Below are 8700 nucleotides of genomic sequence, written 5' to 3' on the forward strand. Positions count from 1 at the left end.
GTTCATCTAAGTATCTGATAATTCTGTTCTTTGCTGTAGTTTCAACCAATTTGCCTGATACTGAAATTAGACTTACTAGCCTGCATTTGCCAGGATCACCTCTGGGACTTTTAAAAAAAAAAAATCAGTGTTACATTAGCTACCCTCCAGTCCTCTGGTAGTACCAGAGGTGAAAGTACTTACCGGTACTGCCGGAGTCCTGAGGGGGCGTGGCCTCATCTGGAAGAGGCGTGGCCTATCAAGATTTAAAGGCCCTGGGGAACCAGCTGTGGCTGGGAGACCCAGAGCCTTTAAATCAACCAGGGGCTCCCAGCTGCAGAGGTGGCTGGGAGCCCCCTGGGGCTCAGGGGCAAATTAAAGGGCCCAGGGCTCTGGCTGCCAGGGGGAACCTCAAGTTTTGTGGGGCAGGGATTTAAAGGGCCCTGAGCTCCTGCTGCTGAGGGAAGCCCGGAGCCCTTTAAATCCTGGCCCGAGTCAGCTGCCAGAGCCGTGGCCGGGATTCAAAGGGCTCTGGGCTGCCCTCAGCAGCGGGGAGCTCTGAGCCCTTTAAATCCCAGCCCCAGCCCTGCCGCCGGAGCCGCGGTCAGGATTAAAAAGGCTCTGGGCTGCCCTCAGCGGCGGGGAGCTCTGAGTCCTTTAAATCTCAGCTGTGGCCAGGATTCAAAGGGCTCTGGGCTGCCTGCAGCGGCGGGGAGCTCTGAGCCCTTTAAATACTGGCCCCATCCCTGCCGCTGGAGCCGAAACCGGGATTTAAAGGGCTCTGGGCTGCCCACAGCCACAGGCAGCCCAAAGCCCTTTCAGTCCTCACCGTGGAAGTCAACGTGGTCCAGCATGGCATACTGGCTCTTGCCAGTAAGCTGTACTGGATCACACCGGCTTACTTTCACCACTTTCTGGTACAGAGGCTGTTTTAAAGCAATAGGTTACATACCATAGTTAGTTGTTCTGCAATTTCACATTTGAGTTCCTTCAGAACTCTTGGATGAATACCACCTGGTCCTGGGGACTTATTGCTAACTTATCAATTTGTTCCAAAATCATCTCTATGGACATCTCAGTGTGGGACAATTCCTCAGATTAGTCCCCTAAAAGGAATGGCTCAGGAAATCTCCCTCATATCCTCTGCAGTGAAGACCAATGCAAATAATTAACTTAGTTTCTCTGCAATGGCCTTGTTTTCCTTGAGTGCTCCTTTAGCACCTCAATCATCCAGTGGCCCCACTGAGTGTTTGGCAGGCTTCCTAGCTTTGACATACTTTAAAAAAAAATTCTTGTTAGTCTTTTGGTAGCTGCTCTTCAAATTATTTTTTGGCCTCCTTAATTATACTTTTATACCTGATTTGCCAGAATGTATGTGCCTTTCTCTTTTCCTCAGTAGGATTTTACTTCCATTTTTTAAAGGATGTCTTTGTGTGTAACTGTCTCTTTAACTCTGTTTAGCAATGGTGTCATTTTTTGAGAGATCTCTTGGGAGTTTTTAATATTTTTATTTGGAGAATACATTTTACTTTAAGCCTCTTTATGGTGCCATACAGTTTGCAGGCATTTCACTCCTGTGGCTGTTCCTTTTAAGTTCCATTGGAATAGCTTCCTCATCTTTGTGTAGTTCCCCTTTCTGAAGTTAAATACTATGGTGGTGGATTTCTGTGGTCTCTCTTCCCTGCCCCAGATACTTAATTTAATTACATTATGGTTGCTATTAGTGGACCAGATCCTGTGTGCCACTTAGGACTAAATCAAGAATTGCCTCTTTGTGGTTTCTAGAAATTTTATCTCTGCATGCCATCCTGAGGTGGCGTGTACCCAGTCAATATGAGGATAGTTGAAATCCCCCATTATTACTGAGTTTTCTGTTTATTCTAGCCTCTCTAATCTCCCTGGGCATTTCACAATCACTGTCACCATCCTGGTCAGGTGGTCGGTAATATATCCCTACTGCTATGTTCTTATCATTAGGGCATATAATTACTATCCAAAGAGATTCTATGGTACAGTTTATTACATTCACTATTTTTACTCTATTTGACTCTATGCTTTCTTCCGCATATAGTACCACTCCTGTACCAGCGCAATCTACTCAGTCATTCCTATATATTGTGACAAAGTTCCTCCTCTACCTTGGTGGGTCCTGCGCTTATTGGTAGATTTGCTCACCTCAGTGATCTTTCCCACAGTCTGGGTCAACTCCTGTGTCTGATCAGGAGTTAGGAGGTTTGGGGGGAACCAGCACCCACTCTCTACTCCGGGTTCCAGCCCAGGGCCCTGTGGATTGCAGCTGTCTATAGTGCCTCCTATAACAGCTGCATGACAGCTACAACTCCCTGGGCTACTTCCCCATGGCCTCCTCCAAACACCTTCTTTATCCTCACTACAGGACCTTCCTCCTGGTGTCTGATAACACTTGTACTCCTTAATCCTCCAGCAGCACACCCTCACCCCTCCTTGCACCTCTTGCTCCCAGCTCCTCAGACATACTTCCTCTCCTCTGGCTCCCTCTGCCCTGACTGAAGTGAGCTCCTTTTTAAACCCAGGTGCCCTGATTAGCCTGCCTTGATTGGCTGCAGGTGTTCTAATCAGCCTGTCTGCCTTAATTGGTTCTAGCAGGTTTCTGATTACTCTAGAGCAGCCCCTGCTCTGGTCACTCAGGGAACAGAAAACTGCTCATCCAATGACCAGTATATTTGCCCTCTACCAGATTCCTGTACCCCACTGATTTGGGTCTGTCACAACATATATTGTACCCCAGTATTACCGTGTCCTACTGATTATCGTTTCACCAAATTTCTGCCATGCTTATTATATCAATAGCCTCATTTAATACCAGGCACTCAAGTTCACCCATCTTAGTATTTATACTTCTAGCATTTGTATACCAGCACTTATAAAATTGTCAGTATTTAGTTGCCCGCCTTCATGTGATGTAATTGAATGGGACTCATTTTAGTTTTACTGTTTCTCTTCAGTTCCTCTCTGTACTTCATCAATGTCTATCCTCTCTGTACTTCATCAATGTCTATCCTCTACTCTTTTCTAGGCTATAGAGCAGAGTTTCTCAACCCATGGGTCAGGACCCAAAATTGAGTGGCCAGAATATTTCAAAGGGCCACATGGCAGCTTTCGTGGCTCCTGTCCCACAGGGCTTGCTGGGCTCACCTCCCTGCTCCAGACAGTGCAGCCTAATGAGTCCCAGCACCACTCAGGTTTGGCCCAGCTGTCATGATGAAGGGAGCCTGGTTAGGCCAAATTTGAGTGTGTGGCACTTCAACCCCATGAGCCAGGTCACAATTCCATTCACACAAATTTGGTTCAGTCAAGATGATGGGGCCAAACCTGAGCGGAGCTGCAACCCAGAAGATTGCAACATCCAGAGCAGAGAGCCAAGCCCAGCCAGCCCCACAGCACAAGAGCTGTAGGAGCCATCACTGTGGGGTGAGTGTCAGGCAGGACTTAATCCTCCTAGGGGGCAGGATGCGACTGAAATTAATCCAGAGCAGAGCCTTAATCGGCGTGGGGCAAGTGAGGCAGCCATCCAAGGCGCAAAGCTGTGGGGCTGGTTCAAGCTGGTGATGCCAAGTGGCTCGAGCCAACCCCGCATTGTGGGGCTCCATGGGGCCAGCCCTGCGTGGTGGAGCTCAGGGAGGAAGTGCCACCTCCGACTCACCTCAGTGGACCCCCCAAGCCTCTCTGGGTAGGGGGAAGGACCACAGTGTCAAAAGTATAGGGTGGGCATGGGACCCTGCACGCTCCCGCTATGCGTCTCCTCTGGTTAGAAGGTGCAAATGTTGGACGTTGAAAATGCCTAGTTACGTCTCTGCTCCAGGGCCTCCACCCCCAGACTATTACCGGCTCATGACAGGCCATAAACATTTATTAATGGGTTGTAAGTTTGAAAAGGTTGAGAACCACGGATATAGAGTATCCCCCTTTAATAAATCCTCCCCTACCTAGGGGATGACTCTGTCTGAACTGTGTGGTACTCCACGCTTGTCAGCTTTCCCCCAGCCCTTAGTTTAAAAACTCCTCTACGACCTTCTTAATTTTACACATCAGCAGTCTGATTCCATTCGTTTTAGGTGGAGCCAATATTTCCTGTATAGGTTTCTCCTTTCCCAAAAGGTTCCCAAGTTCCTAATAAACTTAAATCCCTCCTCTGAATACCATCATCTCATCCACGCATTGAGATGCTGCTGTTCTGCCAGTCTAACTGGCCCTGTGCGTGGAACTGGAAGCATTTCAAAGGTTGCACATGTAAAGGGGACCCTCTGTGCAAAGACCTCCCTCTTCTCTTGTGAAGGGGTGGGGTGCAGCTCCCTCTATGGCAAAATTTCCTCCCTGACACACAGTGGAAATTGTCAGAAGTGTTAGAAAAGACTGTCAAAAATTTTCTATGGCACTCCCTCCATGCTGGCAAGCCTCCCTTTGTGCCTTTGAAGTGTGGCTCCATTAGAGCTGTACTTTCAGGAAACCGGGTTAGAGCTTCTTATGGACAGACAGGGCCTTCAGGCAGACAGCTTCATGCTCTCCACAGATTCCTATAGATATGAGATTTGTGGGTAAGATCTTTGCTGCCTTCCCCAGGAAGCTATCCTGGCAGGATAGAAGAACGGAGGGGAAACTCATGGCGTTTCCTGGCCCTATGCAGAGGATGAATATGGCCCTTTGTTTAAGGCTGGTAATTATTCCAGGAAATTACCTGGCACTTGAATTGGCAACCAGTTTCACCATTCTTATAACGCGGTGTTAAATATGCTGATTCCGAGCAACAAATATTCTTTGCCCACTTGCTGATTTAGATCAGCTCTGATGTGTTAAATATTAAAATATTACCTATTTAAGAACAGTTGTTACTTCTGTCTTTAAAGTTAAGGTAGGAGGCCTGAAATAGCTGCCAGATAATAAGGCAGGAAGAACTAAGCAAATATCATTTTTTTCCTCTAGACTTGCATTTTAAAACACAATGACTGCTGCTCACATCATTAAATTTTGTCCTACATATTTTTAAACCACTATGTAAGTATCTCTGTGTAATGACCCTGGGTTGGAGGTGTGGAGGCGGAATGTATCTTTTAAAAGAACAGTATAGGTAAGACTGATTTTTTTTCATAGAAGTCTTGGAGAGATGATCAAAATTAATATATTTTAAGCCAAACTCTTTTCATTAATTTCACACCTTTTAACAGTCATATCAGAACATATTCATTTTATAGGAGTAATTCTCATTCTAAATTAATGGAATGTAGATCAGCGTTTCCATATTAAGAACTGGTTCTATCAAGGCTCATCTTGCCCATCAATAATAAATACTTGTCACCTAGATGAGGTAAGAAGCCGTAGCAGCTTGCTAAGCTTTTCAGGTCTGACTGAAAATTAGACTAGAAGTCAAGATTCTCAGTTAGTCATTTGGGTCAATATTTGCCTTTCCTCAATGTTGATTTTCATGCAGGGCATATAGTCAACTGGATACAGAAATGTATTCACAATGTGACAAACTGCTGTCCTTTGACTTACACAGTTAATCAACAGTAACATTTTCTTCATTTATTGAAAAGAACTTTTTTACTCTGGAGCAAACTTTCTCACACACTCACTCACACTCTCTCTCTCTCTCTCTCTCTCTCTCTCTCTCTGTGTTTTAGTTCTGGCAAAACATGTAGTGTGGCTGTATTATAAATTCATCAGTCAGCTAGCATTCTGGATTCCCCAACAGCACACTGCATGATTGCTTTGGATACTTCTCAAGTCTTTTGATTGTTTCAGGTGTTATAGCTAAGGATTTTTGTTAGTTAAAACTTCTGCTGGGTACAATTGTTCATGGTATTAAAAATCAATTTTGAAAACACTTATGCTATTCTGGGAATGGTATTGAAATGCATCTGTAATGCTGGACCATACTTAATCGGAGTACAGTAGATGATTTTGGCATTCTTCCTCCATGAGGGTGTCCTTAAGAGGCCACAGAGAAGACAGAGGACCTAAGTTGTGTACATTTCTTTAGATGTTCCTGTCATATGTGGACTGAGTTTGGCAAGACAAGATAGTGTCATGTTCTGATGCTGGTAGACCAGGTGCCAGCTCATGCCAAAGCCCCAGGACTATTCACTTGTGTATTAGTATAGATCAAAGTGGCTTTTTTTTAAATGTATAAGAGTGTATTTGGAGTTTAAACTTCATGAAAACGAATGGGATGTAACTAGCATTGTTTTCACTTATCTGTATGCCATTATAATGTACTAGCAAGTATTTACATTTGTGTTTACTCCTGAAACTAAATAACCTATCACATTTGAAAGAAGCCTTGTGGAATGCAAACAAAGAACTTTAACAGAAAAATGCTAATTGCAAAGCAAGTGGTCATTGTGTGTGATGATTGGAGGTCAAAGTCTCAAATTGCATTCCTCACTCTCTGTCATTAAAGGAAAAACTCATGTGGGTAGTTACCCTGTCAGCTTGTCTTCTGTGAGAAGAAGCTATGAGTATGGATTGAGGGGAAGATCCTGCATCTCTGAACTGTTTGGATTGTAACAGGATGGAATAGCTGAATGAGAAGATGGAGATCCTGGGTATTCTGGGTAGCCCTGAGATACTTTTGAGAAACTGGCAGATTACTACATCTCTGCTACCATGTGGAATTATAGACTGTGACTCACTTGTAGATATATTTTACCTGCTTTAACCTCCCAATAACTCTCATTTCCTTTTCTTAGGTAATAAACCTTCAGTTAACTATCAGACTGGCTACCATCATTGTCTTTGGTACCAATTGATCTGGTGTAAGTCACTGATCTCTTGGGACTGGGAGTAACCTGAATGGGATGTGATTTTGTGTGTGTGTGTAAGTTACCTTTTATTACAAAGTTCAGTTTGTCTGAGTGGCAAGATAGACTGGAGAGCCTAAGGGGACTGCCTGTGACTCTATGGTAAGACTGGTACAATGATCCAGGAGTTCATATTCATTACCGGCTTGGTAAAATCTAATTATAGAGCATACCACCAGTTGGAGCTGTCTGCCCTGTTTTCTGACAATGTGCCCTGAGGTGGGCACACTCAGTTGTGAGACACTCCAGCCAGCGTGACACATGTGTTGTGAAAAATAGGACAGCAGCAGAATTTGAAGTAGATGGCATGGGTCAAAATCATCCCTGGTGTAAATAAGGAAAAACTTCACTGAATTGCATTGATTTGCCTCAGGACTGAATTTGGACAAATGGAAACAATTATGTGAGTTCCTGATGCACTAGGAGACATGTGGCAACACATATTTAATCCCAGTACTGTGGCTGTGGGGTTTATGAAGTGAGCTGTCAACTATGCACAAATGATAAGAACCCTCTCCTTAATGGTAAATAAACTTGCTCATATGTGCCTTGTCAAAAGTTGCTCATCAAGTTATCTTGAGTTAGATGTCGAAAAATAACTTACCTCTGTGCCCTTCCCCTCCTCATTTTTTCTTACCTGTGAAAGTTGCCATATGTATATGTCAACCAGTAAAATAATACAAACGCAGAAAATGACATCTTATAGCTCTGACAGACACGAACTGACAAGCATTGTTCCTTTTAGCGCTCCCGGCTGCAGTGATAGTGTCACCAGTCAGCCTTTCTGAGCTCGTTCTTCTGTGTGCATATCACTGTTCAGTTAGAGCTTGATGGTTTCACATCTTAAAAGAAAATGGCACCCATTTTTTCTCAGCACAGTAGTCTGGAAAATCACATAGCAAGCACCGCTTTTTCAGTAACATCAGACTCTGAGATATCTAGGACGTGTGGGCAATGCTTATTTTAGAAGATGAGTTTCTACAAGTGCTGGCACTGTACCCACTATACTGCTGAAAAAATATCATTTGTGACACTTAGTTTGCAACCTACATACCAGGCTCCTTTATCTTCCATCCTTAAATATGTATGTATATCCCAGGAAACATTAGTTCAGTTACAGGGAATGAGGGAGTGTGGGGGGAGGGGAGTGGTGGTTGTGGGGAGGAAGCTGGACAATGGACTGGAAGAACGTATTTTCTAGGTACTCTGCAACACCTTATGAAAAAACATTGATGCATTACTTTATTGTTACAGAGGCACAGTAATTTCTCTCTAAATTAATAAATATTTTAGTTTGTCCCCAGTCCAGATGGATATTTTTTTCCCACAGGACCCATCAAATAGAATAAATTATGGGCCTGCATAACCACTGAAAGCTCTAGGGAAATAATCTTTGCTATAACTGTTGAAACATGATAGTTTGGAAAAAAACTGGTCATTGAAATTTCTTTTTTGTCTGAGCACTAGGGCTGTCAAGCGATTTTAAAAAAAAAATTGTGACTAATCGCACTGTTAATAATAGAATACTATTTATTTAAATATTTTTGGATGTTTTCTACATTTGCAAATATATTGATTTCCATTACAACACAGAATACAAAGTGTACAGTGCTCACTTTATATTTATTTTTGATTACAAGTATTTGCACTGTAGAAAAAAACAATTACCTACCTTTTAGTAACTGGTGTTCTTATAGATGTGTTGCTCATGTCCATTCCATTTTAGGTGACTCGCAAGCAATATCCACAGGCTTGGAGTTCACAGCTTAGCGGCTTGCAGTACTGCCCTTCCAAAGCCAGCATCATCCCAGGCCTGCTCAGTCAGTACATAGTGAGATGTAAAAGTGTGGACAGATGACCAGGTGGCTGCTCTACAGATGTCTCC

This window comes from Gopherus flavomarginatus, chromosome 1 (genome assembly GCF_025201925.1).
Source record: "Gopherus flavomarginatus isolate rGopFla2 chromosome 1, rGopFla2.mat.asm, whole genome shotgun sequence".
Taxonomy (NCBI): domain Eukaryota; kingdom Metazoa; phylum Chordata; order Testudines; family Testudinidae; genus Gopherus; species Gopherus flavomarginatus.